The following is a 15014-nucleotide window of genomic DNA, read 5'->3' on the forward strand; positions in this document are numbered from 1 at the left end:
TGTCGCTAAAAACATAATCTTTAGCGATATTTGTGGTTCACAAACCCCGCGATGTTATTTTCAGCGGCACTTTTAACGGCATTTGTTTTTTGCCACAAAGGTTTTTAGCGGCGTTTAAAAACACCGTTATATGACTAAAAAAATTCGCTAAAATCCTATTTTGCTGTAATGTATATTCATTAGTAGTAAACATATTACAATGGAGACTTAAGAAAATCATTGTTGATGAGCCTTTTTCTTTTCATGGTTGATTGATTCATATTATTTTTTGTATAATCCATGTAATTAGGTACAATTTATCTAGGAGTGTACTAGTAGTGAGTGATTAAAGGTAGTATTGGCAAAACTATTTAATTACCGTCTTTGTTAATCATAAGTAAATTAAAAATTTATTGTTACATCTAGCTCTTGAAGGCTATGACTATTTATAAAGTAGAAGTATGACAACCTTACAACCTAACACAATTCAATCCACAAACTGAAGATAAGAAAATCTGAAAACATAGGCGTAATTTTTTGAGAAGTTTAGTACTCAGTACCTGGTTTGCTAATATCCATTTAACAAAAGGTAGGCGCAATTTGATTAGTCAACAATATCTTTTTGATAAAAATAGGAGGCCTTGTTAAAAAGTTGAAAAGATGGAATTTTAGCTACAAAGGTTATTTATATGCTTCTTTGATTTCTTTGGTTTCACTGGTTTTCTGCTTGAATATTGTGACACATTTGAGAAATCTTGGTGTTGCCTATGCATTGTGTTTATGAGATAAAAATATACTAAAAGCATTAACAAATCAATGGAACGTAATAATATGAATGTAGATTGTCCATTTAATTTAGTGATTATTATTTATTGTAAAGTTCAAGTATTCATAAATTATTATCATCATTTCTTTGTAGATGGAACATAATTCTATTCATAAAACAATAGTGGGAGTTGCTGCTTCAGCATTACTTTTGGGGCTCTTTGGATTCAAAGAATAAAATCTAGAAAGCAAATAACTCGTCAATGTCATGTGAATCGAGATGATGAAAGAGAAAATTACATCAATAATATTTTATATAAATGTGATCATAATTGTATCGACATAATACGAATGCGACCAATTACCTTTTTTCAATCTGTGTCACATCCTTACTAGGAACAATTTGTTACAGTCGACAAGATCGATGAATGTTAAGGAGCAAATTATCATATTTTTACATATAATTGGTCATAATGTAAGATTTTGAGTGATTGAATCAAGATATTATAGATCAATTGAGACAATTCACCGTTACTTTAGGATTGTGTTGAGGGCTATTTTGAAGTTATATAAATTAGCTATTAGGTTACCCGATGAGTCAACTCCTCTTGAAATAATAAACGATCCAAGGTTTTACTCATATTTTAAAGATTGTCTTGGAGCATTAGATGAAACTCATATTCATGCATTTGTTCCACCTAACATTCAAGGAAGTTTTCGTAGTCGTAAAGGGGGAACAACACATAATGTATTGGTTGTCATTACTTTTGATTTGAAATTTGCTTATGTTCTAGCTGGTTAGGAAGGCAATGCACATGATTCTAGTATTTTAACTGATGCACTTACACGCCCAAGAGGATTTAGAATTCCAGAAGGTAATACTTAGCTTTAATAATAAAAAATAATTAAATTAAATTCATAATATATTAAGTAATAATAACATTTTGTTAAATTGTAGGTAAATATTATCTTGCTGATGTTGGATATGGCATCCGAAATGGAATTATATCTCCATATCATGATGTTCAATATAATTTAATAGAGTTCAGTAATCATCGTCCAAAAAATGTAAAGGAACTCTTTAAGCTTTGTCATTCATCATTGCGAACCATTGTTGAACGAGTCTTTGGAAATTTAAAGAAACATTTTCGTGTGTTAGATGCTGAACCATTTTGGGATTTTCAAACACAAATAGATATAGTGTTGGCTTGTACTATAATTCATAACCATATAATGGGAGTTGGTCCTAATGATATAATTAATGAGGATTGTATGAGGAACCTGAGCCTTATTCGATAAAATCACTTCTTACACAACGAGAAGAGAGAGAAGAAGCTAGAGAATGGGCTACTAAGAGATATGAAATCGCACAAGCTATGTGAAGTGATTATATAAATAGAAATATTTAATTTTGTTGAACTTTTTGTTGAGTACTTCTATGTTACGTATGATGGATATTGTTGTTTTTAGTTTGTTGGATATTGAACTTGCTAATGTTTTAAGATCGTTGGACATTAAAATTTAATTTGTTGGTCGTTGACATTTTTGTTTTTGGGTTGTTGGTATTATAAATGTTATGTTTAAGTTTGTTGGACAATGAAATTTATAATGTTGCAAGTTTGTTGGATATTGAGATTATTATTATTAAAGAAATTATTTTGGTATTTAAGTTTTTCCAGTTATGTTTGATATTGCAAATTGTTATAGCATTTTGTTTTGTATTTTTTAGTTTGTTATAAATTGGATATTTTTCTAGGTATAATAATTATTATTGCATTAAGTTTTTAAATTTTTTTTCACTCGTCTAATTGCTTTCTTTTTATATGATTATTAATGTAGCAATGAGCACATCAAAAAATTTTAGGTGGACAAAACCAGTGGAACGTCATTTCCTCGAAATACTTGCAGAGGAGGCGCAAAAAGGTAATAAGCCATATAATGCATTCAAATCAGTTTCTATAAAACGAGTTGCAACAACTATTTTTGAAAAATTTCAAGTTCAATGTGACGCTAAACACGTGGAAAATCATTTGAGGACTATCAAAATACATGGAAAACTATATGTACAATTCGTGAAGAAAGTGGATTAGGATGGGAAGACAACATGAAAATGATAACCTGTGACGAAGTGACATATTACGCTATAGTGACGGTAATTTTTATATACTCTTATTTCAATCTATGAAAGTTAAATTTTACTTGTTATTCTAATTGTGTATAATATTTAACAGGCACACCCGAAATTTGGACAATTTTTGAACAAAAAAATTTGATTCTTATGATGAGATGGCTCTTGTTGTTGGTCAAGATATGGTAACATGGAGTTTTGCTAGAACTTTTGCTGATACAGACTTGGATGATGTTAATGAAGGTTCAATACCGTTAAATTTCGACACTCAATATGTCGATGAGGAAAAAAATTATCTTCATTTGGTACATCAAAACGCAAAAGGAATAATGTCCAAGAAAATGTCTAGGATGATCATATTCAGTTTGTAGGTGAGAAACTCGGTGAGATTGCTGAAGCACTGAAAAAATTTACAGAGGATAAGACAACATATCTTTATGAAGAAGTTATGTCAATGGAGAAAGAAGGGTCTGGTGATGACTTTCTTTGTGAGGTGTTCGATTTTCTAGCGAAGAATAAGCTGGAGGCCAAAGCTTTCTTGGTTAAAAAAACAAAGCATAGGAAAATTTGGCTTCAAAAATTTACCCAAGGTTAAGATGTGAACTTTTAAAGTGGTGTAATATTATTTATGACTTAGACAATATTTTAGCTTTAATGTGTTATAGTACTAATTATAGACTTCAACAATATTGTTGGTTTGATGTGTTGTAGCACTAATTATGAATTAAACTTTGTATTATTACAGTTGGATAATATTGTTGTTTTAATGTGATGAACCCTTTAGTTATACACTTTGACACTATTATTATTATTACAATGTTATGTACTATTGTTGTTTTAATGTGGTGTACTATTAAGATTATATCAATTAAACATACATAATATTAATTATAAACTTTGATAATATATTTTTAATAAATTATTAAAATTATATCAATTATTGTTGTTTTAATTGTTGTTTTAATGTGATGATAAAATTTAATTATATAACAATAAATTAACTTAATAAAACTTAAAGGTAAAGAATAAATAAATATAAAATATGTATGCTTGTTTATTAAAAACAGATTCTAAAAATTGTTTTCAGAAAAATAAAACAAACAACGTAAAACATTTTACAATGTAACTTCCAAACAATGGAAAATATATTCTGAAAAATGTTTTCCAGAAATGTAATTCATTTTCCGAAAACTATTTTCAGTGAAACAAACGGATCCTTACGGTACATGTTGGTATTGCTAAATGCATGGATGAATATATTTTGTCACATGTATGTAGTTAATCATCTCTAAACTTTATCCGAATACAGTAAAAAGTATGTAAATTAATAAGACTCAGATGACTCTATCAGAAATTAGAAGTCAAGTAATAAGTGATTCCAAGTTCACTGATTAATCAGTGCAACGATTAACCGTATAAACCTTAAATTCTGATTATTTTCTTTAAAAGTTGTAATACCAAAAATACCCGAATAAGAAATTATGAAATTTCCCCTGAGATGTAAAAATGACGTGGAATTACTCTTGTTAGTAGATTTTACATGAGAATTGGTTTTTGACCTGATAAAATTATTGATTCACCTGTTAAATTCATGATTTGTTCGGAGAATCATTGATAATCAGTTCATAACCTTTGTAAAGGCTCAAAACCTAGAATTTACGATTTCAGAGCAAGTCCTTAAGGATGCAGTTTTGGGGAAACTACATATCAATGTTTGATTGGAGGGTATTATTGTGGTTTTAAAATATGCTTTAAATTATTAATGTTTTTAAAAGGATCTGTACACATTTCTCTATTTTGTTAGAACACACTAGACTCCCCAATTAAATCTTCTGAATATGTCTCTCTCCAAATACTTCCTTCAGACTGTAAATTCCTACTTGTAACTGAAGACTTAGCTAATGGAATCCTAAATCACCGATAGAATCTGATGATGTATATCCCACTAAGGAAAGCTATGCCTTACCATATACTTGATGACCTATTGCATCCATCTGGTAGTTCTGTATTACTGAGCTTTCCAAAGCTCACTCTGTTACTTACCATTTCAGGCCAAAGAGTTTGATCTTGTGCTTGTATCGACATCAGTAAAGGAGTCCCACTGGTGTTGCTTGTGGAGTACGGTGTATGTGATTAGGGGGCATATAGGTTGTATTCTATTTTTATATTCGAGTCTAGAACTTGTTTTATTACTGGATATTGTTTAATTCTATTTTTAATATATAAATGATTTTCTGAACTTGCATGTTACCCATAAATTATTTTACGGTTTTAAATGGATTAACAAACATTTTAAAATTTTTAGGATTTTCAGTTTGGATCGCTCCGGTGACCATAATGTGACACCCAGATCGGATCGGATCACCCGTATCAGTATGAGGGTGTTACAGGTAGGGGAGCATATGATTTATATTTGGTTAAAAACGCACTTAAGATAAAAGATGAATGGAAGAAATATGAAAATCATGCAAAATTGAAGGACTAAAATGAATAAAATGAAAAAAATAAAAAAATTGTTATCAAAAAGTGGAATTGAAAGTAATATGTATTCTATTATGATTTAGGATAATGTGGTTCAAATTTGGTAAAAATGACTTAAAATGGAGGAGGAATTGAAGGAATAGGAAATCATGGACAAAATCGTAAATCTGTCAAACTACTCATCTAATTTTTTTTCGAGTTACTTGAAATTTTAAAATTTTAACTTGACTCGAACTCGAAACCCGAATTGACAATTTGAGTTAACTCGAATAACTTGAATAACTCAAAATTGAAAAAAAAATCAATTTTTCGAGTTGAGTCGAATTTTGTTCACCCTTAGTATTGCCGACAATGTATAAAAATATCTTATTATATTAAATTTGAACACCTTAAAAAATTACTCGGACTTTATTATTTATAAATGTATTTTCAAATTTAAATTATTATATTTATATAAAAAATTATATATGACAATCTCAAACTCGTAAGTTAATTGAACCAAATTTGAGTAATTTAATTTCATTTTGAACCGAACTTGGGATCGTTAATAATGTTCAATTAAATTTAGGGTAAACTACACATATAGTAACCTAATTATCACTTTTATTATGCTTTGATCATCTAACCATTTTTTAAATCTTACCTTATTTTTAGTTTTAATTTCTTTTTGGTCACATGTCGTTAAATAATTAACGCTATTGACGATGTGTTTCCATAAAGTAATGTCAAGTTATTATTAAAAAAATAAATAAATACCATATCAATAGTTCTATTATTTTTTAATAGTAGATGATCAAAATAAAATCAAAATATAAGGTATGACTTTTTTAAAAAAAAGTTGAGTGACCAAAATAAAGCAAAAGTAATAATTAGGATGCTAAATGTGCAATTTACCCTTAAATTTAAACCAAACTTAGAATAATAGCTCAAATTTAAATTTCTTACTGTACGAATTTTACTCGACACAGTTCCATTACGGCTATAATCAAGACTGCCGTATTCCTCTTTCCTTCTTATTTTAGTTTTTCAAATGGATTATTTCATTTGCCAAGCAATTATAATTAAATTAAATAATGGGAAGACGGGAATCTACTAGAGGTGCTTAATGAGTTAAGTAGTTTGTGAGTAACTCGAATTCGATTTGGTCAAAATTCGACAAAAGTTCGAGTCGAGTTGACTCAACTCGAGCTCGACTCAAGACCTTAATGAGTTCAGTCGAGTAAAGTCTATCTCGACTCGATAAATTCGAGACTAGCTCGTTAATTTTTTTATATATAATTTTTAGTAGTTATCTTAAATGGTTATTTTATTTAAAAAATTACTAATTTATTAATAAATAATAAAAAGATGATAAATGGCTAATCTTTTAATTTTCTAATAAACAACAAAAGAATACTAAATTATCAATTAATATTTTATTACACCAAAAAATAAACCCTATTTATTATTTTAATGTATTTATAGATTGTTATTTTGGAGTTTAGACTTTGAAATTGTTTCATATACTCTTTTGATATTTTTTTTTGTTTAAATTTATTAATTTATATTTATATTAAGCTCTATATAGCATTAGTAGATTTTACCTAGTTCAGAAAATAATGTAAATTTTTTGATGAGCTTAACGAGCAACGAGCTTAATGAGCAACGAGCTTAATGAGCAACGAGTTTGTTTAACGAACACGAGTCAGGAAAAAATTTAACGAGCTTAATGAGCAACGAATCGAGTCGAACAACAAAATTTTTTAACGAGCACAAGTTGAGCACTGTCCAACTCGCGATAGACTCGCTCGATAAGCACCCCTAGAATCTACCTACTTACACATTTGGCTTTCACAAAAATTTTGCAAGCATGGCATCATAAATTGTTACAAATCAGTTTAACGTGCCACATCAGCTTTCTGTAATCCATAATTGTGATTAATATCGAGTTACCGATTTGTTACAAAACGATAATATTAATGACCAATTTGTTACTTTTGAAACTTTAGTGGGAAAAACAAAAATATACTCAAACATTAGTGACCATTTGTATAGTTTATCCAAAAAAAAGCTCGAACTAATTATTTAGGATCTGGTCTCACTCAAAACCATTTACACGGGAAATTCTACCGTACGACAGCCTTAATATACGACTAAAGAAAGGCGCTATCGGAAATGTTATTATTTTTTTAACATTTCCAGTAAAAAATTACGTAAAACATTATTTTTTTTACCTAAAACATTAATGTTTTTTAACATTTACGGTATAAAAAATAATGTTTTAGGTAGAGTTTTACCGGATATGTTAATAAACCCGGTAAAACACCCAATAATAACATTTCCGGTAGAAATAATAATGTTTTAGGTAATGTTTTACTAAAAATGTTAAAAAAATAATAACATTTCCAGTAGCGCCTTTCCTTAACCGTATATTAGGTTGCCGCACGTGAGACTTCCCCTTTACACGACACTAAGACGATAGTTAAATTAACAATTTTCACATGGTTGAAGTGCACATCTCATTCATCATCACTATACAAGGGAGCTCCATCATTGTTCACTCTCTGGCTGCAACAATTAGGGCAGTAAACGAGCCGAGTCGAGTTTGAGTATTGCTGAGCTTGACTCAACTCGAAAATTTTAAAATGAAACTCGAGACGAGTTCATTCGAGTTGGGTATTTATCGAACTTTGATCGAGTTGAACTCGAGTAGCTCACGATCTATCTCGTCTCATTTTCAACCCTAGTAACAACCGCGCTGCTTCCACCTTGAATGTTGCGCCCCAAATCACTTCTTGTGGTGCAGGGCAAGTGAATGTTGCTTGGCAAGTGAAAGTACTATTTTTTTTCCATTTTAGATAACAAATAACCAAAATTTAACTTACGGGAGCAACGAATAATGTGGATGTGGACTTGTCGAATACCACAAAGGCAAAATTGCCGGAAAAATGACCGACCACATGGCTGGGAGGGTAAGGAGCTCGGTCACGCATCTCCTTGTAAGCTTCAATCACTAGCATCACCTCGTCGGCAGACTTGGCTAGCCCATACTCTTGTCTCAGGCTACCTAAGTTATCCAGCATGCCTTGAAACAAGCAGAATATATCATATTTCACCCCAAATGATCTGCACCCATCACTTTGATCAGCAATTTGTTTACTTATTTCATCATTTTACCCGTCTTTTGCGTCTTCTGTTTTGACTAACATTTACCAGGTTAAAAGAAAACTCACACACGAGTGTTTGAAACATGGCAAACATGCAAATGTTGAGCTATGATCAAATCCCACATTTATCTTTCAGTTTTTTTGAAACTTAGATGAACTATATCCAATTATTGTTCGCTAATTTGTTGAATATACAGCTCCTCACTTATTCAAAAGTAATTTCGGTAAGAATGGACACATGATTTTATACTAGAATGATTAATTTATAAAAAATATTAGGTGACGGAATTATAATATTTTAGGGGACGAAAATATATTATCAATAAAAAATAAAGAAGATATTTAAAATAAATGATAATTTAAAACGAACGACTACTCTCAACTGTCCCTCTCGATCTATCCTGAATGTAAGAACAAAGAGAGGGGTAACTGTTCAGCGTGTTTACCTTGGTTGTACAAAAGACTCGTTCTTTCTAGAGTAAGCCAAGCTAACTCGATCATCGATTTGTATGGAGACCGCAGAGGGGTTCAAGTTGATGTAACATTTCATCAACTTCAAGGCAGAGTTTCAGGGTGACGGACTTCGGTCTCCGGTGGAGTTACAAATTCACTGCTAAAAACGCCTGACATGGGCTGTTTTCCTGTCTGAGAACTATAGCAATATTAGGGAATCATAGGGGTTTGTTGACGAAAACGAGTAAAGAAAACGAAAGAACACGATAATTTTACGAGGTTCGGCAATGTGCTTACGTCCTCGGTGCCTAGGCGGCGCTAGAATTTTATTCAATGATGTTTTAGGTCTAGGTTACATCTCTATTTATAATAGAAACCCCTGGTACATATTACAAAATCAACCCTATACCATACCGCGGGGCTACGCCCCCGCACCCCCAACCCACACAATTGTAACCCCACAACGAGACTTTCTTTGTAAGACAGTTGTGTTCGCTTCGCTCACTCCGCTCCATCTCCTGTCCTCTTTACTGGTATTTATGAGCCATACCCTAACAAATCTCCACCTGGCGAATCCTGCCCCTTGGAACTTCATGTGGGTTGGGTTACCTTGCTTCTTTAACAACTCGAAACATTCAACAAGTCCAAGCAATGCTTGAACTTGTCTGTCGTAACTGGCTTGGTGAACATATCAGCGGCATTCTCATCAGTATGTACCTTCTGAACAAAACCCTCTCAGATGCAACCAACTCTCTGATCTTGTGGAACCTTACATCAATATGTTTAGTTCTAGCACGATACACCTGATCTTAGCCAAGTGAATAGCACTTTGATTATCACAAAGCAACTGAACTCAACCTTGTTGAACACCCACTCCTTCACTAAACCAGTAAGCCATAAAGCTTCTTAAACCAGTAAGCCATAAAGCTTCTTTTGCAGCTTTAGCCGCTGCCATGTATTCAGCTTCAGTTGTAGATAGTGCCACGACAGATTGAACAGTAGACTTCCAGCAAATAGGCCCTCCACCAAGAGTAAACACATACCCTATCGTAGATCTTCTATTATCCAAGTCACCTGCATAATCTGAATCCACATATCCTACAACCAAAGGATTATCCCGCTGACTCCCAAAAACAATTCCATGTCCCACAGTACCCTTTAAGTACCGAAAGATCCACTTGACTGCATCCCAATGTTGCTTACCAGGTTTAGACATGTACTTACAAACTTGACTAACAACATGAGCTAAATCAGGACGAGTACATACCATCGCATACATCAAGCAGCCAACAACATTAGAATACGGAACCTTTGCCATATTTTCAGCTTCCTTATCTATCTTAGGGCACTATTCTGATGAGAGCTTAAAGTGATTCGCCAATGGAGTGCTAACTGGTTTCGCGCTGCTCATCGCAAACCTTTCTAGCATTTTCTCAACATAACCCCGTTGAGATAGCCGCAGTTTCCTTGAGTCTCTGTCCCTGCAAATTTCCATTCCAAGAATTTCTTTGCAGCACCTAAATCTTTCATATCAAATTCCTGACTCAATAAAGTTTTCAAACCGATAACATCATCCATGTTCTTCGCAGCAATCAACATATCATCAACATACAGTAATAGAAAAATAAAAGAACCATCATCAAGGCTCTTACATAGACACAACAATCATACTCACATCGGTTGTAGCCAATCTTGATCATATAGGAGTCAAACCGTTTATACCACTGTCTCGGAGACTGTTTTAACCCGTACAAAGATTTCTTCAATCTGCAAACTAAATGCTCGTTTCCAGGTTGAGTGAAATCTTCAGGTTGCCGCATGTAGATCTGCTCCTCTAAATCACCATGCAAAAAGCAGTTTTAACATCCATCTGCTCTAAATGCAAATCCCAACTAGCCACCAATGCAAGTACTGCTCGGATTGAAGTGTGCCTGACCACAGGAGAAAAGATTTCATCATAATCACTCCTTTCTGCTGTGAAAAACCCTTCGCTACCAAACGAGCCTTGAACTTCTCCCCCTCTTTTCTGTTACTGCTGGTTTCTTCTTATACACCCATTTGCAACCAATCGGCTTCTTACCCTCAGGAAGGGGAACTAACTCCCATGTGCGATTGTGATTCAAAGACTCCATCTCCTCAACCATGGCTGCCATCCACTTGTCGTTTTCCTGACTAGTAACGGCATCATGAAAAGTAACTGGATCATCACTGCTAACAGTAAGTGCAAAAGATACCAAGTCTTCAAAACCCAATCTGTTCGGAGGCTTTATATTCGTCCGTCTCACCCTGTCTCTGGCGAGACTATAATCCTGCAAATCATCCGTAGTGGAACCACCAGAAGTCGGTTGAGAAGTTTCTGGTTTCTCAACTGGAAACTGCTCGAAATCTACCACTGTCGTGTCTTGCTTCTGCTGCAACATAGACTGTTCATCAAAAACGACATCTCTACTAATCACAACTTTCTTCGCAACTGGATCCCAGAACTTGAATCCTTTGACACCTTTCTTGTAACCCAGAAAAATGCACTCCTTCGATTTTGCATCAAGTTTGGATCTCTCATCAGCAGGTACATGCACATAAGCAGGACAACCAAAATCCGTAAGTTATCAAAACTAACATCATGACCAGTCCATACCTCTTCTGCAACTTTCCCAGCCAGCGATGCCCTTGGCGATCTGTTGATAAGGTAACACGCCATGTTAACAGCCTCAGCCCAGAAGTGTTTGGGAAGCCCCGCATTCAACCGCAAACATCTGGCTCTTTCATTCAACGACCTGTTCATTTGTTCCGCAACACCATTTTGTTGTGGTGTCTTGCGCACTGTAAATGCCTCTGAATCCCATGCTCCTTACAGAATTGTAGGAACTGTGAATCTGTGTACTCCGTACCATTGTCAGACCGCAAACACTTGATTTTTCGTCCTGTTTGGTTTTCTACCTCAGCTTTCCACAGCTTGAACTTCTCAAAAACTTCAGATTTCTGTTTCAAAAAATACACCCAAACTTTCCGTGAAAAATCATCAATAAAAGTAACATAGTACCTAGATCCACCCAAAGACGATGTCGTGGAAGGCCCCCATACATCAGAATGCACATAATCAAGAATCCCTTGAGTTGTGTGCTTCGCAGTCTTGAAACGGACTTTAGTCTGTTTACCAAGAACACAATACTTGCAAAAATCGAGCTTACAGCTTTTGACACCATGCAACAAGTTTCTCTTGTGTAATTCTGCCATACCACGTTCACTAAGATGAGCAAGGCGCATATGCCACAATTTTGTCGTATCATCACAGGACTCAGAGTGAACTCCACCTGCAACGGTACTCCCTAACAATCTGTAGATATTCCCTGCAGTCATCTTGCCTTTCATCACAGTCAATGCTCCTTAACAATCCGAATGGTTTCCCTATCCTCGTCAGCCTTAGGGATAAAACCATTCTTGTGCAAAGTGCCCAAGGAAATCAAATTCTTCTTCAAGTCTGGGATATGTCGAACACCACTCAACGTCCGAACGGAGCCATCGTGCATCTTAATTCTGACATCACCAATACCAACAATATTGCAACATCGATCATCACCCAAATAAACCGAACCAGAATTAACCGGCCTGTATGTCGAAAACCATTCCCTATTTGGCGTGATGTGATAAGAACATCCAGAATCAAGAATCCAAGCATCCGTCAATTGTGTCGTTGAAATAGAAAGCATATCACCCTCGCTGCAATCAGAAGTATCATCCTCGACCACGTTCACAGACTTGGATGAGCCATCACGCTTTCATCAGTCTGCTTTTTCAACTTCGGACAGTCTCGCTTCATATGTCCCGCCTCCTTGCACTTGTAACAGTGAATCGTCTTCTTATCCCTGGATTTGGATCTGGAATTCCGCTTCCCGACCCTGCCTTCTCTGGCTTCCGTCCACGATCTCGATTACCCTTGACATATAAGCTATCAGCTTGAGAGCTTTCCCTGCATTCTGCTTCCGCTGGTTGTGAGCCAACAAGGCTGCAGTAATCTCCTCAACGTTGATAGTCTCTTTCCCATATGTAAGAGTAGTCACCATGTGTTCGTAAGAGGAAGGCAACGAACACAACAGAATCATCGCTCTGTCTTCATCCTCAATTTTCACATCAAGCCGAGCCAGATCAGAACGATTTGATTGAAGACATTCACGTGTTGCGCCAAATCGTGATCGTCCTGCATCTTCAGCCCATACAGCCGCTGCTTCAGATACAGTTTTGTCGTTAAGGATTTGGACATAAACTGACTTTCCAACTTCCTCCAAATTTCGTCTGGAGACGATAGATGCATGACGTGATACATGACCTCGTCCGCCAAGCATAATCGTATGGTTCCTGCCGCTCGCTGCTGCAATTCTTCCCAATCTTCCTCATCCATCGACGTCGGCTTTGTAGGTCGCAAAGCCTTCAAGATCCCTTGCTGCGCCAATAGATCCTTCACCCTCGTTTTCCATAATCCGAAGTTACCCTGACCATCGAATTTCGCGACTTCAAATTTTGCTCCTGACATCTGATACCAATTGTTGACGAAAACGAGTAAAGAAACGAAAGAACACGAGAATTTTACGAGGTTCGCAATTGCTTACGTCCTCGTGCCTAGGCGGCGCTAGAATTTTATTCAATGATATTTTAGGTCTAGGTTACATCTCTATTTATAATAGAAAACCCTGGTACATAATTACAAAATCAACCCTGTACCATACCGCGGGGGCTACGCCCCCTCACCCCCAACCCACATAATTTGTAACCCCACAACGAGACTTTCTTTGTAAGGAAAGTTGATGTTCGCTCACTCCGCTCCATCTCCTGTCCTCTTTACTGTTATATTTATGAGCCATACCTAACAGGGTTTGTATTTTTCATTCTCTAATTGTTAATTGCTCGGTCCATTTCAAACTAATGTCTTAATAAATGAGAGAGCGACTTCAATTAGAATCATCAGCCGGCTCTAGTTCGTAGATTACCTCTTCAACCATATGTTTGTTCTATTAGTCTTATTTATGTTTTGTTTGGATTATTATTAACGGTCTCGTATAATTATTTTTGTTGATATGAACAAATAAGTTATATCAACCGCCGGCAACTTACCTTTTTGATTTGTACAGATAGTCGTAGTCGGTGGCTAAATAAAGAATGACCAGTGTTTAGATCCTCTGTCTCCCTAAGGAAGTTGAAGAGGGACTAGTGAAGAAAATGGTTTAAAATACTTCTCTCGACTTTGATCAAAATATTTAGTAGCGGCCTCCTTAATGTTTGTGTCAGACATAAGATCATTATAACTTTTCATAAGTTAACATGGTCAAAATATGACTGACAAACAATAGATATCGATTTTAAAAGATCTTATCACGTGTCATCTATATTTATAATTGTTCTAAGATAATCATGGATCAAATTATAATATATAGTTCACATAGTGATTAGCCACTTAGTTATCACGACTAATAAGAACATATCATACTTTTAAACTTCATTTTTATCGTTAATATATATAATTTTATAGTTAAATACCACAAAATGTCTAATCATCAAACATTACAACATTCATGTTCAACTTCATATTCAAAATTAGGGATGAATATGTATGAGCCCTAAGATAAAATTAGGGTTTTGGACAAATAAGGATGCAAAGATCTTTTTCTCACATAACTATTAATTTAGTCTTTTTACTTCAATTTCACCTTTTGACATTCAAATTCCAGGAAGTTATTTAATCAAATGAATTGAAGGTTGTAAACGAGCCGAATTGAGCTTGAGTATTGTGGAGCTCAACTTGACTCAAATAGTATAAAACTACGCTCGACCAGGGATAGAGGGCTATTGGGGCCCAATTTACAAAATTGATTTTTATACTAGTATAGGAACGATTAAAAAAATTGGGTAAATTTTAAGTTTTGTATCTAAACTATTATTTTTGTTATTTTTTGGTACATAAATTTTATTTTTTTCAAACTCATACCTAACGTTTAGTTTAAGTTTCAATTTAGTACTTGTCATTAAAAAATTATTATAATTTGTTGACGTGACATTTTTTTTCCTTTTTA

At 34.4% G+C, this 15014-nt stretch overlaps 1 pseudogene; it reads right to left on the reverse strand.

Moving 5' to 3' along the window:
* Positions 1 to 8183: 8183 nt before the first annotated feature.
* On the reverse strand, positions 8184 to 9129 carry LOC120165310 (annotated as a pseudogene).
* Positions 9130 to 15014: the final 5885 nt, after the last annotated feature.

This window comes from Hibiscus syriacus, unplaced genomic scaffold (assembly GCF_006381635.1).
Source record: "Hibiscus syriacus cultivar Baekdansim isolate YM2019G1 unplaced genomic scaffold, ASM638163v2 tig00111582_pilon, whole genome shotgun sequence".
Lineage (NCBI taxonomy): Eukaryota > Viridiplantae > Streptophyta > Magnoliopsida > Malvales > Malvaceae > Hibiscus > Hibiscus syriacus.